The following is an 18,582-nucleotide window of genomic DNA, read 5'->3' as shown; positions in this document are numbered from 1 at the left end:
TCATACAGTCCACAGAAAAGGCATTTGAAGTTTCAAGTATTATGAAAACTGTCAGCTTAAATCCTCTGGCTTATTGGCATGCCCACATTTCCATAATAAATTATGTGTTAATTACACACTGTATCAATATGTACAGTTGGAAAACTGGAGCTATTTTGAATGGTTCCTAATCCATTGATTATGTCGATTACAGTTTTGATGTTGTACTCTGGTTTGTTGTTATACTCTGCTGGGTCAGCTGTGACAGCTGAATCTAACAGCTCTATGAACCAGATCATTGATAAACTAGAATCTCTCATTGTTCATCTCTTTGAACTGGAGAGGCTGAGATTAAAGACCTTTACACTCATTTGAATGTTTTTTTATTTTTTCCTTCGTATTGTCTTTGTCCAGTGCATAAGATTGAGCCATCAACAGTGACAAACTGTATCCTAGAATCCCACAGTATCGGATGTGGAGAGGAATGAGCTGACAATCCTCTGGTCCACACCTCCTCAGTTTACCAAGGAAGCTGTGCAGGCCCAGGCCTCCAAGCCCACCCCACAGACCCCACCCTGGGGTTGCCCACCTCCAGCACTGCCCTTAAACCCCAAGAGGCTGCTGGGCCCTGCACTTTAGGGGCCTCTGCTCTGGCCTTCTGTGGCTGGGTGTGTTCCTCGGCACGAAGTGAAAAGCTATGATGCACAGAGTCCGTCTTCCCACTTGTAATCTATTCTCTGGGCTCCCAGGACCCCTTGTTTCCTTCCCAAACAGCCAAAGGCCTACTGCCCAGGCCTGCCTGGTCCTCTGTCCATATCCAGGCCAGTGTGTACACTGGGCCAAAGGGGCAGCTGTTTGCAAGGGTGTGCACTGAGTAGATGATGTTTGCACCGATGTTCCCGCCCACATTTGCAGGATGCTCGTGCAGGGGCACAGAACCCAGGGTGGGAAGGGAGCTGTGGGTCAGGCTTCCATTGGTGTTCCTGCCCCAGGATACATACTTCAGGGCCAGGCCTGTTCATGGCACACCTGGCTGATATCTCTGCCTTACTTATTCTGTAGAAATGAACAAAACCTCCTGGGTCCATCCAAGTCTGGACCATGTCTAGCAGCTGTTTCTCGTGAGATAGCCCAGGGTAGCATTACTTGCCATTTCACCTGGTAGCTCTGTCAGCTAATAGCCCAGGTCACCCGAGACCTCCACTGAGTGTGGGTGCTGAGCAGGACGGACCTGTCCTATAGGAGTGGGCTTGCATGTCCTCTAGTGCATCTTTGCTTTCTGTAAGGAAAGAGGACAAACATATAACATGCTTTTCAGTTTTTTTCCAAATCCAGACAGTAGAGGAAATTAGAGGGCATTCAGTGAACCCAGAAGATTGTTGTGTAACAAAATGAGCATTTTCCAACAAAGGCATTTTGTGTTTAAATAAATCAGTTCTATTTTAAAGCAATGTGATTGATCCCCACAAAAAGCAAACCAAGAAAAGTATCCACTACAAGACAACGATCCTTTGGTAAGGCATTGGTGCTTAGAATATCTGCTTTGTGCTCTCTTCCTTCTGGTTCAGGATGGATCTACTGTGATGAATATTTCATTTGGGGAATTTTGTGGTGATGGACAATAAATGGGGCCTCAGCCGATGGCCATAGACAGTGTTCTAAATTAGAGAGTGACAGCTGACAGGATGGGGTTGCTTGGCGTGTGACTGACAGACAAAGCCCATTCCTTTGAAAGCCCCTCCTGTGTCCTAGACAGAGAGCTGTGCCAGGGAACCACATGTGCTTCAGTAACTCCAAATGTGCGTGAATTAGGCTGCTTGCCAACTCTCACTCCCGTCGAGATACCGACTTTCCAACTGCAGAAGAACCAGGCTGATCATGCAGCTACTAAGGTGCCGACATTTTCACTGTACCAGTCACGTGAGCATGATGGTCTGTATGGTTATAAGGCTCAGATTAATGGTGACATTCACATATTTAAGGACTCCTCCAGCAGAAATTTAGTGAGCTGTTTCTACCATCCGAAAGCAAAGAAGTGATCATATTCAACCACATTGCACTTTTCTGTGCTTATTTTTCTTTAAAAGCTTATTTTTCTTTAAAACATGCCATTTTAATCACTTTATTGGTTGATTCCCATGAAGCAAATGATAATGATGTGAACTAGATGACAGCTGGGTGAAACTGAGGTTTTCATTAGGTGGCACATGAGAGGATTAGTGTGGTTCTGTAGTGGCCGGACTTCCGAGTAGGTACTCTGCTGTCTGAGTCTAAAGAACTGTGTATCATCTCTAGTCTTCCTCCAGGGCAGGGGGCTCCTGGGTGGGTAAAGGGGGCCAGGAAATGTGTAACTTTAGTGTCACAGCCAACTTTTACACTGTTTCACCTGCAGTCTGCCACTCTGTATTTTGACTCAACGCTTTGTTCATTCTTTGAAAAATGGCAGGGAAGTATTACAAAACATTTTTTTAAACACTTTTGAAGGATTGCTTGGGTAGATAGTGGCTTACACTAGCCTGAAGTCTCAGAAAGGCTTATATGCTGTCATGAAAAAGAGATAGGAACTGGGTTCAGGTGTAGTCAGTAAAAGGAATTGGCTCTTTTGGGGAATTACTAAAAACATGCCCACACCTGTTCATTCCTGGGGGTCTAGGTTGGTAACTGCTTAGGAGGAAAGGGTATTCTAGGAAAAGGCCACTTTTTAAAATGACTGTTTGAAGAATGCTTCTAGTGATTTTTATAAACCACTTTTTATCGTTCACTAAACAGTAGGTTTTTGGCAAGTGAACCTGGTTATGTGAAGTTCTAGAATTAAGCTACTGCCTAATAGCAAACGGCATTTCTCACTCAGAAGCCAGAAAGAGATTTGACACACAAAACATTCTGTCTATTCATAACATCTTCAGCCATTGAAAAGATGCATTGTTTCTGCCGGGGGTTTCCTAAACTAATTTGATTAAATATTTCTTTGTCTTGTCCATTATATTTGGAGTTTTTCTCACGGGGGAGAATACGGGTTTTCCCTTGAGGGCAAAGGAAAGGAAGGGCTATAGAATTGAATTATTCTACACTATCAAAGAGTCTTTATCTTCCCTAAATCACCTCATGATATGGCATGTGAAACCCAGCCAGACAACATGTCAGGAAGTCCCAGTGGAAGTTTCTGAAATCAGAGAAGTCATCTGCATCCTTCCCCTCCTGAAAATACACCACATTTGTGGGATTTTAAGGGGCATCCTGTTTTTCCGTTTTTCTCTTTTGAAGCTTGGATGTATAGTAATAAAAACTTAGGTTGTGTCTATCCTGGGGAATGCCAGTCCTCAGCTGTGGAAAATACATGATGATGTTTTTTCCGTAGGGGACCAGGTTTTTTTCTTTTCCCCAGTAGCATAACCATGAGATAGAATGGGTCCCCAAAGCAAATACTTGAAGGTGGAAAATGACAAAATCCCTTAGCTCACCGCCTTCCCCAAAGTTGCCTGCTGAAGTAGAGCTTTGCATTGGAAAGATGAGGGAAACTTGATCCTAGACCAGGTCAGGAAATGTGTTTCTGTTTTCTTTGTGCATTTCCCAGCACTTCTGACTTTAGTAGTGCTGGGGGGAATGCCATCTTACTTGATCTCTGTTCAAAAGTCCAGAGACCTGGCTCTGTTCATGCCCCAGCTATGATAGTTATGTAACCATTGGCAAATCATTTTACTTGCATTAATCTCCTAATCAGCAAAGTCAGAATAATGCCACCCACCCTAATTACTTTAGAGGATTGTGATGAAGACATAATAGGCTAACCTGTGGGAAATCTAAAACATGGATGCTCTTCTTTTTTCCTGGAGTGATGAATTGTTTTTGAACCTTCATCAATAAGAATATTGCTGTGATTTAAACTCCAAATTCTTTTAGCCAAAGAATTTGAACATTTTATAGGTTCTAAATGGGATGTTTAAGGTCTGTGGTGTGGGGCATGTTCGGCTGTCCCACATCCATCCTCCTTCACCCTTTCCTAAGGGTGCCCAGTGTGTATTCACTGATGTGCTGTGACTTCCACCCCTAAGTCCAGGGGAAAGCTTCATCCCATTCCCCCTGCCATAGGAGTGGGTCAGGAAGTGTGAAGGAGACACAGGGAGACACTTGCTGGGGGCTTCCAGGATAGCAGCGAGTTTGCTCCTAAAACAAATCCATGAAAGAGCTGGGTTTCCCATCTGAGCCATGTGGTTGCTGCTGTGATCCTGGGAATGGTTTGGCCACAGGAAGAAAACCACTCTCAGAATCCTACTAAGGCCTGAAAGATAGACTAGGAGGACAAAAAGACAAACGAAAACAAAAGTCTCTTTTTTATTGTTTTATTATTTTTTATTTGACAAGCAAAGGACTCCAAAAGTCTCTATGCAATTGTTGAGACACTGTATGAAGCCAGCCTCGAAGCCCATCCTGGGTGGGGCACTCAGTGAGAATTTCCTGTGTGCTGCCCGGCCTTGTGGGTAGCCCCTGCCAAGGAAGCCCCTCTTCACCCAAGTGCGGGTGTTGGGATCTTCCCTTAGCTTCCTCAGCCAAGGAAATAAATGCTTTTTAAAAAAAAGCTTAGGACTTTAGCATATTTAAACTGTTTTATTATACTCAAAGTTACAGATTGGTTTAAGGAGCTGGTAAAAATTACTTTAGCATTGCAATTATTAGTTTTTTAGATAACATTCCAGAAAACACCAAATGAGCATACCTTAAGCTTACTGGAATTAATCTTTGATGCAATATTGAATAGACTCGGTCCAGTTTTCCTCAAGTATCGTATTTCAGAAGCCCGTGGTATGGCTGGTGAGGAGCGGTCAGCCTCGTCAACGAGGAAATCCCATCAGCAGGGACTCGCCTTTCTGGAATAACATCATGACATCTTTCTGTACAGTTTTCTTGAGTATTGAAATTGGCCCAATTATTTGCTGAAGTCCAATTCACATTCTGGCTTTTAAACTTGTACATTTTGTGGAATAGTGAGACTCATTTGCAAGAAGTAACACACTGTGTTTCTGGATGACATTCTGATCTGAATGCAAAGCACGATGAGCGAAGTTAAGACAGTACCGACTTCCTGGCTTCTGCTGCACCTGTGACTGTTGTCGCCTGTACCCCAGGGTCCCCCGTCTGTGTGCATTTCCTTCCTAGAAGGCTCCCAACACCAGTCCCTTTCTGAGGCAATCCCTAGAACCAAAAACAAAACTATAACAACAACAACAACAAAAGCACTTTGGGAGGCCCAGGTGGGCGGATCACAAGGTCAAGAGATCGAGACCATCCTGGCTAACACGGTGAAACCCCATCTCTACTAAAAATAGAAAAAATTAGCTGGGCGTGGTGGCGGGTGCCTGTAGTCCCAGCTACTCTGGAGGCTGAGGCAGGAGAATGGCGTGAACCCGGGAGGCGGAGCTTGCAGTGAGCTGAGATGCACCACTGCCTTCCAGCCTGGGGGACAGAGCCAGACTCCGTCTCAAAACAAAAAACAAAACAAAAAAAAAACCTTTTCATTGGTAATAAAGAAAAATCAGAAACATTCAGTTGAGCAGTGCTGGCTAGGTGAGTTCTCACATCCTGTAAATATTTGGGTTCTAAAATCAGAAAACTCAGGCATCCATCAGACAACAGTTCTGTCAGAATTGGCTTTTGTTGTGGTTACACATAACGCCAACTTGTTTTTGTTTTTCTCCTCCTGGTTAAAAACAAAGGAGAAAGTATGTTTTTTTTAAGTTGGAAGCTCCTTAAAGTGGTTTCAGATTCTTTCTACGGCAGTGATGGGAACAGAACTCCCATTATCCTGATTGCCTCTGGATTCTCTGGAATCCTCCTGGATTAAGGTGACCTGAATCCGATTTCTTTCCTATTTAGTGCAAATTGTAACTGTGAAAGTAGGATTTGAACTAAATTAAGCTAATGCCTAAGACATTTATGAAGCTAATTCTGTTGTCTGTAATATCCATACTTGCATTATTTCTAAGCTCGTTTTTCAGTTATATGAAGGAGATGATATCTATCTTAGGATTTAATAGGGAAATTAAAGAAAATAAGACATGTCAGTAACAGTAGGTAACGTTTATTGAACAACTGAAATGAGAAAAGTTCCCTTGTCCCCCTGGCAGGGCGTGTAACAGGGGTGTGGCTCATTTCTTCAGTGACCTGCTGCTCAGAGGGGCAGGCTGTGGGGCTCTGACCCCACTGCAGTGTCTAGTGGTGAATGTTTACAGCTCCTGAACCCCAGTGGGCATGTGTTACAGGGTACTCTTTCAGTTTAGCTGTCCGTAGGTAGTTTGTGTTAACCAGCTCAATTAGACCCTCTACATTGTCACAAGGACAGTGGGCTTTATGTATCCCGGGTTCTTGCCTTGGTGTACTGGAAGAATCGGATCACACGTGGGCTTGGAGAATGAGTGCAAGGTGTTATTGAGTGGAAGTAGCTCTCAGCAGATGGGGGAGCCAGAAGGGAGATGGCTTTTCCCTGGAGTTGAGCCACTTGGCAGCCCAGCTGTCCTCCAATTGTTCCGGCCAAACTCTGTGTCATTCTGGCGATAGGTGGCCTGACGGCGCCCTGGTGCCTGTCTGTGTGCATTCCTCTAGACATCCGGCTGCCCAGTGTTCCTTTGCTGATGTATTCCTCTCAACGTCCAGCCACCTCTGTGTCTGCCTGCTAGGGTCTCGGTTTTTTTATAGGCACAGGATGGGGGCGTGGCAGGTCAGGGTGGTCTTGGGAAATGCAACATTTGGGCAGGAAAATAAAAATGCCTGTCCTCACCTAGGTCCCTGGACACAGGCCTGGGGGTGGAGTCCTAGCCAGGGACCATGCCCTTCCCCCATTCTGTATCATTTAAAGGGACCGCTCCCTTCCCGTCCCAGCACTTCCCTTCCATATCACAATTACTACATATCAGACAAAACATATTCATGAAAATATGTTTAATATATGCAATTACATGTGTAATGAAATAAGCGTCAGCTCATTCGGTAATCTGCAACCACATGAGGAAACTGAGGCTTAGAGAGAAAGGATCAGTCTCTTGGCCAGGCAGGGAGTGGAGTGGCTGGGATTCTTCTGCAGTCGGTTGGACTCCAGGCTGGGTCTTCTCACTTTGCAACTATGGAAAGCAGCTACAGTGACGATGAACCAGGTGTTTGAGAAATGTTGCTCAATTCTCCTTAACGTTTTGCTTTTAATAAATTTTATCTGAAGTGGCTTACCCCACAATGCAATAGAATTTTTAAAATATGAATGTTGAGTTAGAAGGAATAAGCAGACTTTGTGTTTGAGCTGCAGTCTTCTGTCCACGAGCCCAATCTTTTTTAAAGTAAAGCAGGTTTCAAACAACAGGATTTATTCTTTACGTTCATTATAGAAAGCCCTCATTTTTTTAGTCCTTGTCCTCCCTTCCCCCGTATACAATTTCCTCCATTTTGGCAGTTTATTTTCTTTTTGGCCTCTCATTTCAAGGATGCTATGTGTTAATTAGAGGCCAGGCGGCTTTGATTGTGAGTGGGTTTTTTTTTTCTTCAGAGGTTTTGTTGTGGTGTTGGCATTTGTCATTCATTCTGATGTTAATTTTTAAAATATCTGTCAGCAAATTAAAGTACACATTACATGCTGATTTTGTTTGTTTGTAATATTTATGCTCAGTGGTCTCAGTGTACGTCTGATGTGGTTTGAACTTTTCCTTTCTTGAAACATGTGGAAATGTGTATGTGGCCACTCTTGTTAAGAGTCTACACAGGGGTCTTCTTTTCCAACATCTGCAGAGGGAGGTGGCCTTGTCTGATGACTGGAGATCATCATCATCACAGTTCCCCCACCCAGAGATGGCAGGGATCTTCAGGTTTATCCTATTTAAGAGGTATAAAAGTGCCAGAGAAAGGCCACCAGAGAAAGGTTATGCAAGAAAACATGACCACGGTAGGTTAGAGAAGAGAGAAAAGAGAAGCATAGCATGCTATTAGGCATGTACCAAGATGTTTCTGTTTCGTATAAATGACGATGCAAAAGCTATTGTGGACAGCATCCGAGAGGCCCAAAATATTGAACAGACTTAAGGTAGGGGAGATTTTCAGTGACTATTGCTTACAGCGTCAGTATAACACATCGAAGCATCCACTGAGTAAACTGGATGCTTTCTGAACTTTGATTAGCCAGCTGTCATAAGTGTTGGCATTCCTTTGGCTAAAGACAGGAAAGAGAAATCTAGGTTGCTTGTGTCTGTGCTCATACGTATACTTCGATTCGCAATACATTTTTAGTGATTGAAGCCTGATTTCAATGCAGGATGGAAACTGAAAGACGGACATGTTTAAATGTGCAGAATGCTTTCCACTGTGCTCTGAAGACAAACCCTATCCATTTTGCTCAGCAGGAGCAAAGACATCTCTCATGCAGTGTACAGTGACATCTTGTCATCTTCCGCCTGCCCTGCGTCCATTCCCCTCACCCCTTGCCCTCTTTCGGAATGCGCATTCAAATGGTGCTGCTTCTGCCTATTTGCCACCTCTAGGGTCTGGATCTGTGACCCAAACTGGTCAGCCGGGTCCTCTGCCTCACTGACCATGGCAATTGATTGAGGAATGCACATGGTGCCCCAGGCTGGACTATCACTTAGAGACAGTTCAAGGATTTTTTACAGAAACTAATTGGGGGATGGAGCTCTTTTGCTGCTGGGTCTCTTATAGAAGGATGGTGTCAGCCTGGAGCGGCTAGGACCCCCTGCAGAAGGTGGCTGGCTGAGGATGAATTGAGCACAGAGGAAAGGTGCACTAAGAGTCATCAGCATTGAGCACACTCCTGAATCCAGCTCTGCCTGAAGCTAGAGCCATCTCTGACCTGTTAGATATTGTCGTTCTATAGCAGAAACACAGTTGGTTCCATTTTCCTACCATGCATCTACCAAGTTGGAGTAGGAAGGGACTTTGTCTACTTTTTGTAGACTTCAGTATGTCCTTCCCCCAGCTTCTTTACCCACGGAAAAGAAGACAGCGTTGGGTAGAAGTGAATTGTTTGAAATAGAGAGGGAAGGAAATAGGAGCTTTTCTAAGCGAAGCCTCTTTCTCTTGGCAGCCAACAATCCTAACTGGCTTAGAGTCAAATAGTCCTGAGCAGTGCTGTCCAACAGAAATATAATGGGAGACTTGTGTATAATTTTACATTTTCTAGTGGCCCCATTAAAAGACCAAAAAGAAATTCATTTTATTGATATATTTTATTTAGCTCAACATTTCCAAAATATTATCACTTTGAGATGTAGCCAACGTAAAAAGAAGCTGTTAGTGAAATAGTTTGTGTTCCTTTTTTTTTTTTTTTGTACTAAATCTCTGAAGTCCAGTGTGTGTGTTGTAACTACTGCACATCTTAAGCCAGGCTAGACGTATTTCAAATACTCAATAGCATCTGGCCAGTGGCTGCTGTGTTGGACGGCACAGCTCTTGACCAACAGAGATCTGGAAATGCAGATCCACTCCCCAAAGCTAAATTTAGTGCAGGCAAGATCAAGAGGTAGGAAACTCAGCCTCAGCCCAGATCCTCCAGGTTCCTCCCACACACTTGGGGTGTGCACTGCCTGACTTCTGTTTTAGTCACTCATCATTGAAAGGGTTTTGGCTCTTACACAAGACTTTCCCTAAAAATAAAACCTGGGGACAACTGAGCTCTTAATCTATGGGCTTATTAATTGCTTTAAGTGGAGTTTATAAATCAAGATTTATAAAGTGTGGATCTGACTCAAGTCATTTTTCCACAATGTTGGCTAATCATTTTCTCCTGAATGTTGGAAGGAAGAGGTCACGACCTAGGACTTGGGTCATATTTATGTCACACTGCAACTAGCTGAGCAAAAGAATCTGTGCCACTGAAAATAGGTTAGGTCTGTTCCTTCTAAATGGTTCCTTTATTATGTAAGTGACAATTTCTAAGCAAGATTATTATTTAATGTCTAAGATTGTGGGAACCTCTCATCTTTGTGTCCTTTTTGAGTTTCAGCCCTCTCCCCTCTTTTTTTTTTTTTTGAGACTGAGTCTCGTTCTTTCACCCAGGCTGGAGTGCAGTGGCGCAATCTCGGCTCACTGCAGGCTCCGCCCCCTGGGGTTCATGCCATTCTCCTGCCTCAGCCTCCCGTGTAGCTGGGACTACAGGCGCCCGCCACCTCGCCCGGCTAATTTTTTGTTTTTTTAGTAGAGACGGGGTTTCACCATGTTAGCCAGGATGGTCTCAATCTCCTGACCTCGTGATCTGCCCGCCTCCGCCTCCCAAAGTGCTGGGATTACAGGCGTGAGCCACCGCACCTGGCCCTCTCCCCTCTTACTATGATGAATCCAGGCCCTGTTATTTTTACCCCCTAAGTATCTCTCTTTTTTTTTTTTTTTTTTTTGAGTTGGAGTCTCGCTCTGTTACCCAGGCTGGAGTGCAGTGGCGCAATCTCAGCTCACTGCAAGCTCCACCTTCCAGGTTCATGCTATTCTCCTGCCTCGGCCTCCTGAGTAGCTGGGACTACAGGCGCCCGCCACCACGCCCGGCTAATTTTTTGTATATTTAGTTTCACCATGTTAGCCAGGATGGTCTTGATCTCCTGACCTCGTGATCCACCCCCATCCGCCTCCCAAAGTGCTGGGATTACAGGCGTGAGCCACCGCACCTGTCCTTTACCCCATAAGTATCTCTTAAATATATCCGTTTCCACCCAGTTTCATCCCATCTAATTAGTTTGCGCAGCGTCATTTCTTGCGTGGACGATTGCAGTAGCCTCATGACTAGTTCTTAGCATCTGATCTGCCTGGACCCACTCCTCTACCAGAGCCAGAGTGATCTTGCCAAATGTAAGTCTGATGTCATTGTTCCCTGGTTTCCTGTTGCCCTCAGGGTAAAGCTTGGGGACATTTACCTGGCCCCTGAGGCCCTGCGAGGCCTACCACTGCTCCCTTTGTGCTCTCCCTCACCTCATCCACACTGGTGGCTTCCCACTTCCTGGTGTGAGAAGCGAGCTCCCACAGGGCGTTTGTGCCTGCTCCTCCCACTTCCTGACTGCACTGGTCTCTGCCTGCTACTAAGTTAATGCACACGGTGTTTAGATCTCAGATGCTTGATCACTTCCCAAGGGAAGCCTTTCCTCACATCCTGGACCTACGTGCTCCTATTGTATGTTCTCTTAACACAGTTTACCTTTCGCTTGTTGTGTAATACTTACCACAACTAAAACTCTGCATACTAATGTATGAGGTGTCATCTCACACCCATTGGGATGGCCACTCTCAGAAACACAAGAACAGAAAACAGAAAATAAGTAGTTGGTGAGGATGTGGAGAGATCGAAATGCTTGTGACCTGTTGATGGGAGTGCAAAATGGTGCAGCTAATATGGAAAACAGCATGGAGGTGGCTCAAGAAATTAAAAATAGAACTACCATATAATTTGGTTACCCCACTTCTGGGTATATACCCAAAAGGATTGAAAACAGGGCCTCAAAAAGATAATTGCACACTCATAACAGCGTTATTCAAAACAGGAGGTAGACACAATTCAAATGCCCTTTAGAAGATAAATGGATGAACAAAATACGATATATACACACAATGGGATGTTATTCAACCTCACAAAAGAAGGAAATCCTGTCACCATTCTACAACATGGTTAAAGTTGAGGACATTATGTAAAGTGAAATATTCTAACATGGTTAATTAAGAATTGAGGACATTATGCAAAGTGAATAAGCCAGTCACAAAAGGCAAATACTCTATGGTTCCACTTCTGTATAGTGAGTACTGGTAGAGACAGGAAGTGCCATGGCAGTTGCCGGGGCTGGGGGAGGGGAAATGAAGAGCTGCTGTTTAATAGACACAGAGTTTCAGTTTTGCCAGATGAAAACGTTTTAGAGAGCTATTGCACAAGTGTGACTTCAGTTAACCATACTGAACTTTCCTTAAAATGGCTAAGATAGTAAATCTTATGTTTTTATCACAATTTTTAAAATGTACGTTTGTGTGATTTACTGATTCCTATCAGCTTCTCTCTGTAAACTGGAAGCTCTGTGAGCGAAGTGAGTATTCTCAAATATATCCTTAGTACCTAGTACCCATCTTTTTTTGCTATTCAGTAAATATTTAAATGAAGGAATTAATAACATTGAACAACCTCTTGTGTACAATTGGGGGGGGTCTGTAGTTGGCTCTGTGCAGTTAGTGCCTGGTATCTGTTTGCTGCATTAACACAAACAGATGCCAAATATTTCAGCATTTATACAATTATAATTGTATAAATTACATACGGGATCTGCACGTAAGAAGTGATAGTAGATTAATGAATTTAGCATTTTTCTTAAGAGAAGTGTGTGCAAAAAGTCAGTACCACAAACCATATTTTTTTTTTCACCCAGAGAATGATAGACACTTCCATTTAAAATTTCAGCCCAACTGTTTTAGCCACATGGGTGATGTCTGTGGCATGATATTCATTGATATTGGCGTTTGGAAACAGTTAATAGTCACGCTTAATTACTTCATGGAAAATGTTTGTTTTGGAGATGACATTAAAGGAGAGGCAAAAATGAAATTAAGATGGATATTTTTGAGCACCTAATTCCAGGAAGTACCATGCTAATCATTCTCCGATGGTTTTATGGTAAGAGATTAAAACTGAGGAAGACAGTGGGCCACAGATGGCACTAGCAGAAGTTTATGTACCCTAAACCAACACATTGTTGGGCAGCGTTGTCATTATGATGTTCAAGGGACTGCCATTTCCAAAGTCATAAATATAAGCATGTAGTTGGAGACAGGTTTTGGTTGAGAAAAATGTGACACATAGATAGCAGCCGGCCTCCAATAAATCTGGGATGATTTCATGGAAGAAATGGAACTTCTCTGGGGCGTTGTTCCTCAGCAGATCAGGGGGTGGGTGTTCCAAGGCCCGCTGCCTTGGAAGAGGCTGAAAGGGAAGGGTGGGTCTGGCCCTGCCGGCTCATTTGGGGCGTAGGATTTCAGTGTCAAGTAAAGCTGTATTACAAGAGAAGAAAAAGTTTAGGATTTGGAAAGTCTATCCCCAGCACGGCATCTTAATTAAAGGAAAGAGTAAGGAAAAGCAGCGAGTAAAGTGGCTGTGAGTGCAGTAAAGAAGCAGAACCGGGGAAAGGAGAGGGAGGGAGGAAACAGTGATTGATAACGGGAGGACGAGGAGCCTGACTGTGATGGGGAAGGCCAGGTGGAGCCATGAAACCTGGAAGGAGAGGCTTTAAAAATTTCACTGCAGGAAATTACAGGCCTGTTGAGAAACTTTACTACATATGGCATCAAAACAGAGTAAGACTGACCATGAGAAAAGATCCTTTAACGTCGGAATTTTGCCTTTTTATGATTAATGTGGGAAAAGTAATTCTTAGAAATAAAAGGAAATGGAGGGAATATCAGCATATGAATTTTATTTTGTGCTCTTTTTCTGAAGGCTAAATCGTTTAAAATGAATCCTTAATAAGAAAAAAGAAAAAGCCTTTGTCTGGAATATAAAGAAAGAAAGAATTTTTCCACTATTTAAATAGAATTAAATATTGCATTAGGGCATTATAATAGTTTTCTATAATATAAACTAATTGATTCTAAGTGAGATTTTAAAATCTAAGATGAGCATGATTTTGGAAAATAGCTCATTATTGCTGAAATTGTTTTGAACAGCAAATATAAAATCAAGAAGCAACTTTAAATAATTAACAAAGTTGTCTACTTGAGGATTTATTTTTATTAAAAAAAAAAAAATCTAATCCTTTTTTCCCCCCAATGTTTTCAGTGATTCAAACTTAGTGGAATAAACCTGATGAAGTAATATTCTCATACATGATGTGAAAGTAAATTTGATTCAAGCTTTTATGTAGTTCTTCTGACACAGGTCATCTTAGTGACAGATTGCCACCTACCAGATGCCATTTTAGGCCACTTTCTCTCCCAAAAACTTTTTTTAAAGAGGAAAGTAATTCTCTTTATTCTTCAGTATCACTATGCTAGAGTTAGGAGTTGTCCAGAAAGTTACAGTTTGGGTCCAGATGGTCTACAGAGCTCACCTCTTTGTTTTTAAAAATTCGATAGGGTGAAATGAGCTTCCAACACTTAAAGCTCCAATCATGGAACATCTGACTCATAAAGCGATGTTTGAAGCTGTATTTTTTGTGACTTCTCCATGTCGTTTTACTTTGTTTCATTGAGTTGTTTATATTCATTTGTGTTGTATGTCTCTTGCCTTCTTTAAGTTAGTTCTTAGTTGTCTTTCCTTTTGATGTCCTTGGCATCCACCTGGTCCTCCCCGGCACCCTGCAATTCTGTTTCCAGTTCAGTAGTAGTTACTTAAGGGTGTCTCCTCCCATGTTCCTTAGAGCAAGTGCCTTTCTAAACTTTCGTACTAGCCATGTGGCATAAGTTTCTGTTTAGTTTATCTTTCCCAATTTTTGCCTAGAGACCCCTCTTAAGCTGTTTACTGCCAAAATCACCATTGCAGTGAATTCTAAAGCCATTGTATAGGCCCCCAAGCCCTTCAGACATGTCAAGGAAAGTAGCTGTGTTCATTAAGGATAATACTTAGTGCTTTCCATTGCTGACAAAGGGAAAATGCTGCATTTCCAGCGACTTCCTATCAGCATCACCTGTGTATACAGAGAACCCTCAAAGACCTGATATGTATATGTCAGACTCAGAAGATTGCCCAAGAAAATAACTCGTTTGCTAAATGGATTGTAAACAACATGTTATCAGTTTAACCACTCACTTCCACTCAGCTCTGGAGAAGAATGTGGGGGTTCACTTACGCCCTTTAGATGAGAAACTTTTTGAGGACAGCATATTCTATAGCGTGAAGAAGACAACTTGGGAAATGTTTAAGGAATGGATGACAAGAAGGAGGGGAGGGCCAGAAGAGAAACCACAGGAGCCACCTCCTCAGTCACTGCCAGTTAGGCTCCTTCAGACAACCCTGTGACTTGCTGTATAAGGTATATCGAAACAAATGAACCTAAATCATTTTGAGTAATTCCATGTCATCCACACGCATGGCCTCCCAGTGTTACAGGAAAGAGGTCCCGATCCAGACCCAAGAGAGGATACTTGGATCTTGCACAAGAAAGAATTCAGGGCTAGTCCATAGAGTAAAGTGAAAGCAAGTTTATTAAGAAAGTAGAGGAATAAAAGAATGACTATTCCATAGGCAAAGCAGCCCCAAGGGCTGCTGGTTGCCCATTTTTATGGTTATTTCTTAGTATATGCTAAACAAGGGGTGGATTATTCATGCCTCCCCTTTTTAGACCACATAGAGTAACTTCCTGATGTTGCCATGGCATTTGTAAACTATCATGGTGCTGGTGGGAGTGTAGCAGTGAGAATGACCAGAGGTCGCACCTGTCACCATCTTGGTTTGGTGGGTTTTGGCTGGCTTCTTTATTGCAACCTGTTTTATCAGCAAGGTCTTTATGACCTGTATTTTGTGCCAACCTTGTATCTCATCCTGTGACTTAGAATGCCTTAATTGTCTGGGAACACAGCCCAGTAGGTCTTAGCTTCATTTTACCCAACCCCTATTCAAGATGGAGTTGCTGTGGTTCAAATGCCTCTGACACCAGTACCTCAGGCTCTCAACTCTCTGAAGCACAATTCCTGCCTTCCCATCGCCCCAGCATCTTCCACTCACTCTGTCTCCACTCACGTCCATCATCACTTCCCCAGGCACAGGAGCTTAAAACCGTCAGCCGCCTTCCCACTCTCTCTCCCTCATCCCTCACATCCAGAGCAGCGTCATGAGTGTTCACTCCTGCAGCTGTGTCGTTTGTGTGTCCCAGCATTTATAGCATTCTACCACCGGTCTCCTCGCAGATCACCATGCGATTTGCTCCCAGAGGGCACAAGCCATGTGCACACGTACTTGGTCTATGGGGCGTGTGGACGGGGCAGGAGAGCAGAGGGCATTTGGCTCTGAGGACAAGAATTTAAGTCAACTCAAAGAATCAGGACTTTGGGTATCTTCTTTTGTTGTGGATTATTCCCACAAAAGCGTATCTTAAACTCTCATTCTCTGCTAGTATCTCTTTTTGAGAAATGCTTTATTGAGCACCTGGGACAGTATCTCCAGTGGTGTCACTAATTGAAGGTGGCTACTGAGAGGGAGAGCAGGAGGCTCTCTTGGCCACTGGCTTTGACCTTATAAGTTCGGGGCTATAACCTAAACATGCTAAACTTTATTAAATATGCCAGTCAGGATCTTTGGTTACAATGAAGGAAAAAAAATGGACTTTACTTAATAAACAGAAAAAGAATGCATAGACGGTTATCATGCAATCCATAGAATATATGAAAAAGCTGAAGAACCAGGCTCAGAAAGCTGGTAGAAGCCAAGGAGGCTACTTCGGACCACCTGATCAAGACCCAACCCTAGCACCGCCACCACTGGATGTGCACCTTTGCTGGCGATGGATTCTGGACTCCACCCTCCAAGTAATCTTTGAGGTGCCCAGTGCTGGCAGGCGCATCTGGTGGACAAGTCCCGGTCTCCCACTGAGCACCAGCTATTTCCTTTCTGCAGTGGTTCTTCAAGCAGATTTAAGCAAACAGCCCCAAATGTGTTCTAGGACAGTCCTGGCGATACCCACATTCTTCTGCAAATAATAGGTGGGAAAATGTCTTTTTCATTTGGCTTCCATAGGGGAAAGAGTTAGGAGGAAAATCCTAGACCTTTTCTTGAATATCTTCTCCCAATGAGAAGACACATTTGCCTAACTCAATGGATAATTTAATAAGTTTAAGAAATTAAACTTTTTTAAAATTTCAGTAATGCACACAGACAAAGCAAGAGTTTTCCCCATGAGAAAACTTAAATAAGGCAGACCTGAGCTTGATACACTTTAAAAAGGTAGATGGTGAAGGAGAGGTGGCCTCCTAGACAAAGCCACAGTGGCGTAGGCCTGTCCATGGAGTGGCCTGTCCGTGGGGTACTGTTTTGGGCACAGTGACGGCAAGGAATAATCAGTTATCAGATAATCCTAAAATCAGAAATTGACTACATGTAATCATACATAATTTGTCAGTGTCTAAAGCAATTTGAATAACAATTTTCCTTTCCCTCATGCTTCCAAGAAAATCCAGTGGCTAATCCATACATGGCTATCTCTTGGCAAACTTTGCTTTTTGTGAAGTAGCCACGTGTCCCATCAGATTAAAAAGTGTAATTTCTTTGTTTTCACAGGATGCTGTCTAGTCAGGAACAACCAAAAAAAAAAAAAAAAAAGGAAGGGGGAAAAATGTGATCAGTATTATGTTATTTTATTAACGAAGGCACTGGTAGTTTCACAGTTAAGTAAATCAGTTATTACAAGCAAGGAAAGTTGCTCTCCAGCCATAATCCAGACAGGCCTCAGGGGTATTGAAAGGTTCCAGATGACTTTTGTTTTTGCAGCAGAATTTAGGCATTGTGAACTTCTTTCTAGAACACAGGTGAGTTCATATAAATCTGCTGGAAGAACCTTTACAATAAGGAAATGGTATTGATAAGCTACCATTTTTCCATTCCCAGGAGCTGCTATTTATTGTTACAAGTTATGTTCCCCTAAATGAAAAAGGCAACCTCACCTATCCCTTCATGCCCCCAAAGCTATTCAGCATAAGTTAATCTTTTCAACAGAAACAGCCAACTTTTCTAGCAAAGGAATTTGCAGTCTTTGTGGTTTGGGTAAAAAGGTGGCTCATTTTACCAGTTTCTTGATGAAATATGTTTCATGATAAATTCAATCTTTCCTCAGAAAAATTCCCCAAATCGACTTTTCTGTGCAAAATTCAGCATGAAAGCCTTTCTCTGTTGAAGCAGCCAAAGATTGAGTTTGTGTAGACCTGGGCAAACAGTTTCGGGTCCAAGGTTAAGGATATTTATTGCTGGAGGTATTACATGTATTCGTATCCAGGAAGAACAAAATTCAACACCTTGACACAAATATATTTTCAAATATATTAATTTACTTTCTTTTGTTTGGGAGGCATTTTTTTTTTCTCCCTGCCCTCTTTTTAATCCTTTTCCACACTTAGTAGAATGTGGAAGGATTTTTGCCAGGGATAACTAGCAAAGCTATACAATGTGTTAATACACAGGAGATCTGCTGGTTTCTTGCACAGACTTCAGAGAAAGCTGCTTGCACTCTGACTTTGGCATAACATGCAGGAAATTCCTCATTGGTCTGCCCAATGCAATAAACAGACCTCCTGCATCTAACCACATCCATGCTGAAGTTTCTCATGTGGGGTTACTTTTGCTTTTTCTGTAAAAGTTAAGGGTCCCAGCATTCCCATTCCACACTTTCTTTAGCTCCTTGGCCTTGGAATTTGTGTAGGACTGTGCTTGAGGGTTAATAGGACTTGTGGTTTTATTTTTTAATCTTCTTTATGCATACAAAAAGGATAGACTGGGTAAACACGTCCTCCATGGAGAGAGAGAGAGAGAGAGAAAGACAGAGAGAGAGAATAGATGCTCTTGATATACCTTACAGCTTGATCAGAAAGCCAGAAGTCACCATTTGCCTGTGGGTACTCTTTAAGGACATTGCTTGCTCTATTCACTGCAGGTGAGTCCCTCAGTAACTCCTGCTA

The 18,582-nt window shown here is 42.9% G+C and overlaps 1 protein-coding gene across 2 annotated transcripts in view; it reads left to right on the top strand.

Moving 5' to 3' along the window:
* The window catches only part of ATP8A2 (ATPase phospholipid transporting 8A2), a 693,068-nt gene that overhangs the window by 531,685 nt on the left and 142,801 nt on the right, over window positions 1-18,582 (top strand). The gene's annotated exons all lie outside the window — the stretch shown is intronic.

The sequence above is a fragment of the Nomascus leucogenys genome, chromosome 5 (genome assembly GCF_006542625.1).
Source record: "Nomascus leucogenys isolate Asia chromosome 5, Asia_NLE_v1, whole genome shotgun sequence".
Taxonomy (NCBI): Eukaryota; Metazoa; Chordata; class Mammalia; order Primates; family Hylobatidae; genus Nomascus; species Nomascus leucogenys.
Note: the sequence above shows the minus strand (reverse complement) of the source record. Positions and strands in the feature narration are given on the sequence as shown.